Below are 13874 nucleotides of genomic sequence, written 5' to 3'. Positions count from 1 at the left end.
TTCTGATTTGTGGTGAGTACCTGGATATGACAATCAAATACCCCTTTGTAAAGCATATTCAATAAAACTTGGAATTATCTGACTGTCTGATTTTCTCTGAATGACATTTCCGCTTTAGAGAGTAGTGATATCTACAATAGAAATGCCCAATGATTAATTCCAGGGTAAGTTTTAAGAAAGGGCATCATGCTCTTAATGGAGAAAGGAGCCTATTTTCAGCCCTCTGGTAATTTGGGAACAATGCGTACTCTGGGTGTCCTTGTAGAAAAAGAAGGAACTGGTCATTTTGCTCTTTGAGTTAATCCTCCAAGGGTTTCTGTGGACACTCTACAAATATCACATTCATTTTCCATTACCACAAACATTTAATTGAGCTTGCAGTTCATGTTAGGTACGGTGTCAGTTGAGGTGATTCTGTACGGGGGCTTGTCAATCAGAGCTGCCAGTTAAACAGAGACAAGGGGAGCTTGCCCACCTGGAATGTACTGAACAAGCAACACAGGAGAGAAAATTATGATGAACAGTTACCACTTCTTGAACACCTACTGTTTTCCAGAGCCTATTGTGTTTACATATGACATTCAGCAACACACATGACAGTTATTCCCATTTTACAGAAGATGCAACTCATGCTCAGAAAGGATTGGTAAGTTGCCCAAGTTCATATGGGTAGGAAGTGGAAGAGCCAGGATGCAAACTCAGGTCTGCAAGTTTTTCTGAAAGGCCAAAAATGGGGAGTTCAGGCAGGCTGGATGGTCATTGGGAGGACGGGTTTTGAGGCTTTCGTTCATTCCTTCCCACTGACACCTAGGAGGTCCAGTTTTCCCATGACCTTCATAGCAACCAAATAGAATGGTCCTTCTCTGTCTTCATCGACCTCACAACACAGTCGATTCAGCTAACTTCCTGCTCTTGCACCTGTCTTCCTCAGCATCCTCTGCACCACATTCACCTGCTTTTCCTCCCCATTGGTTGCTCCTCCACAGCATCTTTTGCCAATTCCTTTTCTGCTCAATCTCTAAACATTGAGTGCCCCCGAATTAATCCTCAAGCAGTCCACACCCCCCTACTCTGTAGATGATCATTTTTCAAATGCCATGACTAGTATCAACACAAATACGCAGATACCATGACCAACGTCATCACAGGCAGATGATATCCATGTTCTGAAGTCTAGCTTCCCTGATAGACGTTACCATCATCCGCCTAATTGCGTGCACATGACGCGTCTTTGTTTCTTTTTTCTCACACACACCTGGAAATCCAGTCTATTAGCAAGTCTGGTGGATTCTCCCACCAAATCAATCCCAAACCTGTTCACAACCCTTTGTGTCTGCTGCCTGGCTGGAACCACCATCATTTCTCATTTGGACTGAGCATTGGCCTTGTAATTAACTACTGTGCTTTCATACTTGTGCCCCAACAATCCCTTCTCCACCAAGTGATTTTGAGAAAATGTAAATGAGATTGGGTCACTTCCCTGACGAAGATCCTTCGATGACTTGCCATAGCAGTGAGGATAAAAGCTAACAGTTCTCCCCACATTCAGGGCCTTATGTGAGCTGTCAGTGTCCACCACTGTGCTCATTGCTCTCGTATCTTTCAGGCCCAATTCCTCCCACACTGGCCTTATTTATGTTTCTCAAGAATGCTGAGACCACTGCCTCCTTAGGGCTGTGGCTCTTATGCTCCCCTCTGCCTGGAGTATCATCCTGCCAGTCTTTGTGTGGTATTACTTGTCATCCCCTAGGCCTCAGTTACAACGTCTCTACTTTGATGGGCCACCCTCATACAGAGCTGTTCACCACTATCATTATTTCTGATGACATCATAGCACTATCTGAACATCATCTGAAATTATCAAACTTGTTCACACTAAAAAAATCTTTCTGAACCTATCTACAGAACATAAAAAGACTCACAGACATGGAGAATCGATTTCTGCTTGCCAAGAGGGAGGGGGAGGGAGTCGGATGGACTGGGAGTTTGGAGTGAGTAGATGCAAATGATTATATTAGAATGAATAAGCAATAAGGTCCTATCATATAGGGAAAACATATCCAATCTCTTATGATAGAACATGATAGAAGATAATACGAGAAAAAGAATGTATGTATGTGTGTGACTGGGTCACTTTGCTGTACAGCACAAATTGACAGAACATTGCAAATCAACTATACTTTAATAAAAACAATTTAAAAAAAGAAAAATATTTCTTCTTTATGGTGATAAGCTCCATGATAGCAGTGATGTTGTCTATTTATCATTATATTCTATCTCTGATACCTAGCACAGTGCTTGGAACAAAGCAAATTTCAATACATTTTTGTTGAATGAGAAAGTAAATGCATCCATGAGTGTAATATTTCCCTAAGCTATAATTATCTCATTATAAGGCTTTCTTTATTAGCATCTAGAAGGCCAGGATTTTTTTCTTGTTCAGTATGCTTGGTGTTGAATGCATGCATGCCTTGATAAAACCTGTTGTGTTTGGCTGATCCTCCTAGGGGGCTCTTTCATATTAATATGGGTCACTCAGTGAATGAGGGGCTTTAGGGACCTAATAAAATACTCTTGAAAGGTGTGACTGCAGGTGTCATGGCAGGAGATAGGGAAGGACATTGGGATGCTTTCTGGTATATCTCAAATTATTTCAAGGCATTTGCCTATAAGAGAAGCAGCTCTTAGGTCCCTAACTCCCCTTGCCCTGTGGAACATCAAGGTCATACAGCCAGGCTTGTAGAGTCTGTGGTTTCTCCCACCAGCCCAGCTCCCTCTGAAGTTTGTTTCTAGATGAAACTTTCTTTGGTGTCAGCTTGCTTGCACTAAAGGTAATAGCTCTACTTCATATTCAGCAGTGGGCAGCATTTTTGCCTGTATCCCAGGAGCTTGATACAGTGCCTGGCATGTTATAGGTGCACAGGAGATACTTAAATTCACTGGAATTGAGTAGAACTTTCCAAAATGGATTTTTGGAGGGGATCCTGCTGGAAGTGCAGCCTGGGAGAGAGGTAGGTCTTGGAGCTGACCTGAAGGGCAGCCTCTTCCCATTCCCTGCTCACCTCCACTTCAGGGGATAATGGGGTTTCAAGATGCTTTGGCTAAAGTGAAGCAGAACCTCCTTCCAGAGGAGACCTCGGGGAATCCAACTTTCCCTTTTCTTTTCTCTCAGACTCTCAGCATTGCCACCAGGCCAGCCCAGTGCCTGGCAAATAGTAGGTGCTTAATATCGGCTGCTGCTATTATTAATCACCCAGCTCACAGGCTTGCAGCAAATGTTTTATCCCTTCTCTATTCTCCTGTTACAGGAAACATAAATATCAAGGAAAAAAGGAATGGTACAAAGTCTCATTTCCTCCACGGTGTTTTTCATTGAGTCATCCTTTAATTGTTTTATGACTGTTTGCTTAGCTCAAGAGCAAGAGAGGGTAATAACAAACAGAGAGAAGTGGGTAGAAAAAAACAGGGATTGGATTTTCTGAGGCCCCAGAGAACCATCAAAAGGATTAGATGTCCCTACTATTTATTTTTATTGTTTTTGAAGGTTAGTATGTGCCCATCACTGTGTTTATCCCTTTTATCCCTGTGAAAATCTAACACGAGAATCCTGAAATGACTTCATGTCTCCCGAAGAGATGAACCCAAGCCGTGAGAGCTATCAAAAAGACTATCATTCTTTTTTTTTTTTTCCTCCTGAAACTTCTCTCTCCTGGAATATTAAGCAGGATCTTGCTTTTGTGATTTTTGTAACCTTGAGATAATCAAGTCGGGTTTTACTTAGTAGCTCTTACCAAATGAAAGTGACTTAGCAAGAAAGGTTTGCATTTCTTTCATGGTAAAGCCTCAGTGGCCAGGAGTCCAGGAAGTAGGCAGTTATGCCCCATGAGTCATGTAGAGAACAGTGTTTGCTCTTTGGTGCTTAAAGCATTGGAAATACTACAGTGAACAGACCAGACCAAGATCTCTGTCCTCATGGGGGATTAGAGACGGGGGAGATGGAAATAAGCATCCATGAAGGTATAGCACACTAAAAGGGGATAATGACCAGGGAGCAAAGTAAGGCAGACTCAGATGGTTAGAAGTTAGGGAGGGTAGGTGAAATTGAAATAGGGTGATCACGTGGCCCTCATCAAGAGGGGAATAATTAAGCAAAGACTAGAAGGGAATACGAGAGTAAACTTTGGAGTATCTGAGGGAGAGAAGAGGGAAAGCTGGTTCAAAGTCCCTGGGGCAGGATCATGCCAGTGGCCTTGAAAGCAGCTCCCTTCCCCACCCCTAGAGTCACAGGCCAGACCTCCTTGACTGAGCAGCATTTTTCTGGTGGATTTAGAGCCATGCAGAAGACCGGTGAGTGGGAAAACACGAAGATTTCCTCCCTCAAAACATTGGTGTGTCTCTTATGCCCGCGTACATGGCAGCGAAGGGCCCCCAGAGGGCAGTTTATTTGTCACTGTCCTTGAACTGTGTCCTCAGTTTGCTTCTCTACCCTGGTGAGGAGCTAAACTGCAGTTTCTCACAGTGACGTTCTGCTGTCCTCAGGATGAGAACAGCAACTATCCTCCCCCTTCCCCCAGGTTAGGTGTTATAATGCCCATTCAACAGATGTAGCTCTGATTCAGACATGTTCAATGACTGGCCCCGTGTCACACAGCCAGGGACAGGGCAGGGCGAGGCCAAGGTCTTCCCACACTTCAGCTTAGATTCTTATATATTCTTGGTTGGAAAGTGAACCCCAAACAAAATAATACTTGCAGGGTGTTAGGATTTGTTTTTTGTTTTGTTTTTTAAGTAAATGAGGTGGATCAAAAACAACCAGAATCAGGGCCTAGTGGTTAAGGATCCTGCATTGTCACAGCTGTGGCTTGGGTTTGATCCCTGGCCTGAGAACTTACATATGCCACAGGCATGGCCAAAATCCGTCCCCATCGCCAACAATGACAAACAACAACAAAAACAAACCAAACCCTCAGAATCAAAATAAACTTGAATTTTAAGACATAAGCCAGTTTTTAAATAAGAGTAATCACATTTGTCATAAGATTAATAGTAGTATCTTGTGAGAAATCTAATTTGTATTATAATTGGTATTATTGAATAAATAATACCATGAGAGTATCAGAAATAACAAACACCTACACTCCCATTACAATTACAAACTATTTTAATTTTCCATGTTTCATCTCAGACTTTGTTTGCATGCATAGGAGAGTCTTGCATAATTGACACGCCATTGCTTTTCCATTCTGATGCTGGTTTTTTACTTAGTATATTGTATCATATTGATTTATAGTAATTATTTAAAATAACTGCATAATACTCTATCAAGTTAAGGTATCAAAGATTGTTTAAATCTTTAGGTTTATTTTAGGTTTATTTTATTTTGCTGCCTCTTACTATGAACAACATTCCTAAAAGTGACCTTAAGCATATAACTCCATACTTTAAAAAATAAAAAAAAATATAGCTGTTATTTTGAAAACCATAAAATGTGTGTATATATGTGTATGTTTGATTTAGATTCATTACAGGTAGGCTAATTCTAGAGAAGAAAAAAGAAGAAAATAAATACCACCTTGTAATCCTCACATTTAGAATAATTGCTGTAAAAACACTTCTAGTATTTTAAAGATATTCATTTAAATATCTTTTTAAATATTTAAATATATTCATTACATAATTATCTTAATAATTATCGGGACTCTATTTGGTATATTATTAATAATAGTCTGGGTCATAGCATAATTCTTCTTCACACACACTTCCATTCATGAATATTTTCTCACGTCATTAAATCTTTGTAACATGGACTGTGATTTATTTAATTGCATCCCTCTTGTTGGACATTTAGTGTTTTTTACTAAATCAGTTTGAAATCAATCATTGTACATACCTGTGTCTTGTTTTTAGAATTAAATTTCTAGAACTGACGTAACATTTTTTTAAGGGCTATCATATTTTTAAGAGTTTGATATATATTGCCATATTGCTTTCTAGAAGGACTGTGACTTAAAATTCTCCTTTCTCTATAGGAAACTATCTTCCCTCACACTTGACAGGGGTCAGCCTCTTTATTTTATTTTTTTATCTATTTTTTTTTTGCTTTTTTGAGGGCTGCACCCACGGCATATGGAGGTTCCCAGGCTAGGGGTCGAATAGGAGCTGTAGCTGCCGGCCTATGCCAGAGCCACAGCAAAGCCAGATCCAAGCTGCATATGTAACCCACATCACCACTCATGGCAAGGCTGGATTCTTAACCCACTGATTGAGGCCGGGGATTGAACCTGCAACCTCATGGTTCCTAGTCGGATTCGTTTCTGCTGTACCATGACAGGAACTCCAGCCTCTTTATTTAAAAACAACAACAGCAACATCTTCTCAAATCCACCTCTTAGAGTAATGACAATAAAAACAAAAATAAACAAATGGGACTTAACTATACCTAAAAGTTTCTGCACAACAAAGAAAACCCTAAACAAAACGAAAAGACAACCACAGAATGGGAGAAAACATTTGCAAATGAAGCGACCGACAAGGTATTAATCTCCAAAATTTATAAACACCTTCTGCAGCTCAATACTGAAAAAACAAACAACTCCATCCAAAAATGGGCAGAAGATCTACACAGACACTTCTCCAAAGAAGACATACAGATGGCCACAAAACACATGAAAAGATGGTCAACATCACTCATTATTAGAGAAATACAAATCAAAACCACTATGAGGTACCACTTTACACTGGCCAGAATGGCCATCATCAAAAAGTCTACAAACAATAAGTGCTGGAGAGGGTGTGGAGAAAAAGGAACCCTAGTACACTGTTGGTGGGAATGTAAATTGGTGCAGCCACTGTGAAAAACAGTATGGAGATGCCTCAGAAAACTAAAAATAGAATTGCCATTTGATCCAGCAATTCCACTCCTGGGCATCTATCCAGAGACTACCATGACTTGAAAAGACACATGTACTCCAACGTTCATTACAGCACTCTATAATAGCCAAGACATGGAAACAACCTAAATGTCCATTGACAGAGGGGTGGATAAAGAAGAAGTGTTATATATACATAATGGAATATTACTCAGCCATTAAAAGGAATGAAATAACGGCATTTGCAGCAACATGATGGATCTAGAAATTATCATGCTGAGTGAAGTCAGTCAGACAATGAGATACCAGCATCAAATGCTATCATTTACATGTGAAATCTAAAAAAAGGACACAAGGAACTTCTTTGCAGAATAGATACTGATTCACAGACTTGAAAAACTTACGGTTTCCAAATTACACAGGTTGCAGGGTAGGGGGATGCACCGAGGGCTTGGGATGGAAATGCTATATAATTTGGTTGTGATGATCGTTGTACAACTATAAATGTAAAATTCACTGAGTAATAAAAAAATAAAAAAGGGTCAAAAAATAAAAATAAAAACAACTAAAAAAAGCTCTATCAGTTTGATAGGTAAAATATTTACTATTCTAATTTTTTTACTGATTTTTATTTTTGCCATTATAGTTGATTTGCAGTGTTCTGTCAATTTCTACTGCACAGCAAAGCGACCCAGTTATAAAAGAATATACATATATATTATGTATATTCAATATATATATGTATATTCTTTTTCTCACATTATACCATCGTAATATATAGACATAGTTCCCAGTGCTACACAGCAGGATCTTATTGATTATCCACTCCAAAGGCAATAGTTTGCATTATCACCCCAATCTCCCAGTGCATCCCAGTGCCTCCCAGTTTCTGCCCCTCCTACTTGGCAACCACAAGTCTGTTCTCCGTGTCCATGATTTTCTATTCTGTGGAAAGGTTCATTTGTACTACATATTAGATCCCAGATATAAGTGGTATCATATGGTATTTGTCTTTCTCTTTCTGACTTACTTCACTTAGTATGAGAGTCTCTAGATCCATCTATGTTGCTGCAAATGGCATTATTTTGTTCTTTTTATGCCTGAATAGTATTCCATTGTGCATATATACCACATCTTCTTAATCCATTCATCTGTCAATGAACATTTAGGTTGTTTCCATGTCTGGGCTATTGTGAATAGTGCTGCAATGAACATAGGGGTGCATGTATCTTTTTATGACTACTTCTGAAGCCAAATATTTACTACATATATTTTGGCTGCACCTATAGCATGTGGAAGTTCCCAGGACAGGGATCAAACCTGCACCACAGCAGCAACCTGAGCTGCTGCAATGACAACATGGGATTCTTAACCCACTATACTACAAGGGAATTCCCCTGAAGCCAAATATTTATATCCTCTATTGATGAATCGCATTTTTGTATGAATGGTCATGTTCCTTCACCACTTAAAAAAATTGAGGTGTTCATTTTTTGTTATTTTAAAGAGCTCTTTTTAGACTAGTGGTAGTAATCCTTTATCAAATATGGTCCATGTATGCCTCCATATTAAATTCTACTTTTAATTTTGTTTATGAAAAATTTTGACAAATAGAAATTTCAGATCTTTAGGTATTACAATATATCAATATTTTTCTTTCAGTTTGTTTGCCTTGGTATTATGCTTGAAAAGTCTTTTCCCTTTCGAAGACTACATGCCTTCACTTTACATTATCTTTATTCTGTTTTTGAAAAACATTTATCTCCTTAATTTAATTGAAATGATTTTGGTATGCTTTGCTTCATGGCTTTGCTCCATTTTTAATTTTACGTGTGGGTTGATGGCTTCCCAAAGCAGAGAGACAGAGAGGTGAATACAGAGAATGGCAACTTTTGGAGCAGAAACCCACCTTGATGAGAACCAGTAACAGGGGAGGAAAATCTAAACTAACAAATTGCTAGAGGCTCAGTGTGGGCAAGTCTGAGAGATAACAACTCCAGGGAGACTCGGCTGTTACAAGGGGTGAGGATGGCTCACACTTCTGAGTTTTACCTCCAGGAGGTCTACCAGGTTCTTACAGTAAAGGTCAGAGAAAAATCTCTTTGGGCTTCCAACAGGAGGATGGGGAAAGTAACCACTTTGACATATACCAGAGCAGTCTGAATAAGGAACTATTTTAACAGAACTAACATAGGGGGGTTCTATCAGTCTAACTAATGTGGGGGAAGGGAAGTGGCCAACTTCAGCCTCCCTAGTTTTCCATGTGGGGGAAGGAAAATACAACTGTGGCCCCCTCTAGCCTTCTACACAGAAGAAAGCGAAGAATACCCAACTGCAGGTCCCTCTGGTCATCCTGAACCATGTAAAGGAGTGAAGGAAAGGAAAAACCAAGAAGTAATTGTGAAGTTAACAGCTCAGCAGCGTAGGCTTACTAAAAGCCTAGGACCTAACCATAAGACTATAGGAAACTCCTCCCTCCTTTTGCACCTCACCACTACATTACAAAAGACCTATTTAACACATTCCTTTTACTGAGTACAATATAGCTTTAAATAAAAAGTTACATGGCCCACTAAAAGGTAAAAAACACAATTTAAAGAAACAGAGTAAGCATCACATTCAGACCCAGATGTGGCAGGGATGCTGGAATTATCAGACCGTGACTCTAAAACCACTATGATTAATATACTAAGGGCTATAATGGAAGAAGTAGCCAACATGCAAGACCAGATGGGGAATGTAAGCAGAGAGATGGAAATTCTAAGAAAGGATCAGAGAGAAACGCCAGGGTAAAGAAGACTAAAAGATGAAAAATGCCTTTGATGGACTTACTGTGGACTGGACATGGCTGAGGAAAGAATCCCTGAGCTTGAGGATTTGTCCACAGAAACTTCCAAACCTGAAAGGCAAAGAGAATATAGACTGGAAAAAAAAAAAAAAAAAAAAAGAATGGAATATCCCAAAATTGTGAGAGAATTACAATGGACACACATGTAATGGGAAACCCAGAAAGATAAGAAAACCAAAAGAAATATTTGAAGAATTAACATCTGAGAATTTCCCCAAACTAATGCTAGACACCAAAACAAGAGGAAACTTAGAGAACATCAAGAATATCTACCAAAAGACCACGCTTAAGCCATATGATATTCAAACTGCAGAATATAAAAAATAAAGATCTTAAAAGAAGCCAGAGGAATAAAACACTTTACCTACAGAGGGCAAAGATACGATTTATATCTGAGTTCTCCTGAGAAATCATGAGAGCAAGAGGCTAGAAGAAACCTGGCCTCTCTATATCTTCATTACCTCGCCTGTTTTAAGTCTTACAATTCCTAACCCAGCTGTTACAAAGTAAGTGCTCAATAAAGTTTCAAGGATATTTTGAAATATCAGCTAGTGGCTCCGAGTGTGAATGTAGAGGGCACAGGAGGAAATCTTTTTAGCTTCAATTAATGGTAAATATATAACATACTGAAATCCTCCAAATGACTACATATACACTAGGAATTAACTGGAACTTTGGATTCCTGGCCACACAACCCACCATGGACTGTGTACCCTGTTGGAGGAAGTGCGTTCAGAATTTTTCCTCAAGATTTAGCACTTTATTTATACCATGCTTGGCCAACCACTTCCATCATGTTCTGAGAAATTAGGGGAACGGCACAAGAGGGGCAGCAGCGAATATCCCTGGCCCTACCTCTGTGCCTGGCACTGCGTTGTTCACTTGGCCTGCAAGAGCTCAAGTGAGTCTCCAAACAGCTCTGTGAGGTAGACATCATCAGCGCCATTTCACACCCAAGGGGGTCGGCACTCAGAGAGGCTGGGTGATGTGCTGGTGATCCCGACGTCCCTAGGCAGTGGAGAGGGGACTGAGAACCAGCCTGCCTCACGGAGAAACTGGAGCTCTGAAGGAAGGGCAGCAGGGCCTCCTGGCCTGGACTCTGTCGGTCAGGGATGCGGCTGTGGGCCAGAGCCTCTGGATGAGACTGGCTGGCCTGTGGTCTCTATCCAGGATGGGAAGCAGTATTTCCACTAATCTCTTGAATTGGAAGTGCCTTGAGGATCCCTCTTGGGAGCAATATACTGATTCCCTGTGTCCTTTAATGTGAGTGTGGGAGGCCCAGGGAGGGTCACTGTGGACGTCCTTTATTCTGGCTAACGATCTGCAGTGCTGGTTGGGGTGTAAGGGTCAGGGTCAGGGCTGGCCCCCAGGGGTGCTGCACTCAGGAGCGGCCCCCTCCTCTGCAGTGATGCCCAGATCAGTAGGAGGCACCGCAAATGAGGACAGATGTCTTCTCATACTGCTATAGAAAACAGGTGCCATTTACGCCACTCCCGGGCACACAGAACTGAGAAGGCTCCTGAAGGTGGAGGGGAGATCGCTCAGGCTCTCTTGCTCTGTTTTCCTTTGCCTCTTTCTGTCACCCTTTGTCTGAATGGGTTGTGTGAGCGTCCTTCAAACGTATAAAGTTCTGAAAGCATCAAGAATTACTGCACATAGAAAAGTTTCACTAGAGAAGTCTGGTATATTTTCTTTATTGTGCTGGTCACACTTGCACTGCTTACTGATTTAATTTCCTGGTAAATAGCACCGTCTAGTCTAACGGACCGTGAGGTTGGTATAATTGGCTGTCAGGCTAGTGCAGGCATGAATTGCATGTTCTGTTTTTTCCACTCCATTCCCAGCACCTGGCACGGTTCATTTGCTCATGCATTCAATGCATATTTATGAGGCATCTATTACCTGCATGACACTGAGCTCTGTGCTGGAGGTATGAAGAAAAATAGGTTATGGCCTCTGTCCTACAAAAGTATATAGTCTAACAAATGAACTTATTTCCAAAACAGAAAGAGACCCATAGACACAGAAAACAAATTTACGCTTACCCAAGGGGAAGCGGGGGAGGGATAAATGACGAGGCTGGAAATAACGAATACACACTATTATGTATAAAATAGATAAAAAACAAGGACTTACTGTATAACACAAGAAACTATACTCAATATTGTATAATAACCTATAAGGGAAAAGAACCTGAAAAATTTGTATATGTATGTGTGTGTGTGTACATATATGAGTGTACATACCTGAATTACTATGCTATACACCTGAAATTTATATGCTACTATAAATCAACTGTACTTCAATAAAAAATTCAAGTATATCGTCTAGTGGGTGAGGCTCATCACAGTCTCTACTGCTCCCGATTATCCCTCAGGCATTATTTTACTATTTATATTACCTTAGATCTCCAAAATGGGGGGAAAAACGTGTTGCAGAAACAGGGAAGGGCGAGGAGAGAGAGGAGACAACAGAAGGCATCCCCGTGTGATGTCTCTAATCACCCAGTGAGGAAGAAAGGGCAGGGCGGTTTAGACAAGTGTGTAGCTGGAGGATGGAGTCCACGCGGGGGAGAGGCAAGAGATGAATGTGGAAACCTAGCCTGCAGTTGAGCTGTCGATGGCCTTGTGTCTGCCACTAAGGAGTGGAGGCTTTTCCAATCAGGCAAAGAAAGGCTGACAGCCAGCAAGGAAACAAAACCTTAGTTTCCAACCATAGGGACTAGATTCTCCTAATAACCTGCGCAAGCAAGGAAACGGATCCACCCCCAGAGCTTCCAGGCAGGAGCAGTCCGCAGCACCCCACATGAGCCTCATGCATCCCAGGTCAGACTTCTGACCCACAGAACTGAAAGACAGTGATTTCAGGTTGTTTTAAGCCTCTAAATTTCTGGTCATTTGTTATGGTGGCAACAGAAAACTAGAGGAGAGCAGCTTCCTTACCTGGCTCTTCTTCTGCCCTTTCCTTGGGGGTTTGCGGCTCCTATGGGTCTATTGTCCTGATTTCTCCTCTTCTTTCATTCCACCTAAGTTGACCCAGGACCCAAATGTAATTTTACAGGGAAAGAAGAAGCTTAAAGCAATGTGTTGGGCTGTGGGCCAGGCTCGCCCACAGCCAAGTTTTGTTTGACCTGCGTTTGTTAGAACAATTCCAAATGTTTTGTTCGTTTTCCTTTTTCTTTTTTCTCTTTTTCCTCCCTCCTTCTTTTCCTCCTCCCTTCCTTTTCTTTCTTTCATTTTTCCCCCCATATAAGCAGCTCTGGCAGCACTGGGTTGGCTGGCTAGAGCTGACGGTTGAGGTCCCCTCTGAGTTGTATTCTGCAGCTCATCACAGCCTCTACTGCTCCTGGCATTACTTTACTCATTTATATTACCTTCCTGCATTCTATAGGTGAATGACTTTGGGACACTTACCTAATTCGGATGTTAGAACATGCTAGCTCTGGGAGCTCTGAGATAAGAAACTGTGGAAAGAAATCAACAAGACTAGACCAAAGAGCAGAATTTTTTTTTCTCCTTAGAGTTGTCCTTGTTAAGTGTCATGAGGCCTTTTAAATAACATGTTTGCATGTGCCTGTATACCGCTACATGAATATACCCATGGGAGAGTGCACAGCAAGAGAGAGAATTAAGAAACAGACAAAGGTCACAGTTTCAAATGAATCCACCTCAGTTTCAAATGATCTTTCTCTTCTTCAGTGGGCCTAGTCAGTCTGAAAACAATGACAATAGGAGTTCCCGTTGTGGCTCAGCAGTAATGAACCCAACTAGTATCTGGCGTTGCCAGAGCTGTGGTGTAGGTCGCAGATGCAGCTCAGATCCCAAGTTGCTGTGGCTGTGGCCTAGGTTGGCAGCTGCAGCTCTGATTCGACTCTTAGCTTGGGAACTTCCATGTGCAGCACATGCAGCCCTAAAAAGACAAAAAACAAACAAACAACAACAACAACAAAACCCCACAAAAAAACCCAAACCAAACCAAACCAAACAAAAAAATAATTCTTCATTCAACAGAAAAACAAAACAAAACAAAAAAAGAACAAAAAAACAATGATGACAATATTTTAGGCTTTTAGGTCAAAATTTTTCTCAAGAGTCTCTTTTTCTATTAGTTGGCAAATGGACAGAATTCTATGGAAGAACAATTTCTTTTGGGTGAGA

At 40.9% G+C, this 13874-nt stretch overlaps 1 long non-coding RNA gene across 1 annotated transcript in view; it reads right to left on the bottom strand.

Annotated features, from left to right (window-relative positions):
* The window catches only part of LOC110255523, a 34229-nt gene extending 20668 nt beyond the window's left edge, over nucleotides 1-13561 (bottom strand). Inside the window, exons 1-2 of the long non-coding RNA XR_002335960.1 lie at nucleotides 10573-13561; nucleotides 9702-9768 (exon numbers count right to left, since the gene is read on the bottom strand). This is a non-coding gene — a long non-coding RNA (uncharacterized LOC110255523). The remainder of the gene's footprint in view (nucleotides 1-9701; nucleotides 9769-10572) is intronic.

The sequence above is a fragment of the Sus scrofa genome, chromosome 9 (genome assembly GCF_000003025.6).
Source record: "Sus scrofa isolate TJ Tabasco breed Duroc chromosome 9, Sscrofa11.1, whole genome shotgun sequence".
NCBI lineage: Eukaryota > Metazoa > Chordata > Mammalia > Artiodactyla > Suidae > Sus > Sus scrofa.
The sequence above is the reverse complement of the archived record's forward strand: the minus strand, read 5'-3'. Positions and strand labels throughout refer to the sequence as shown.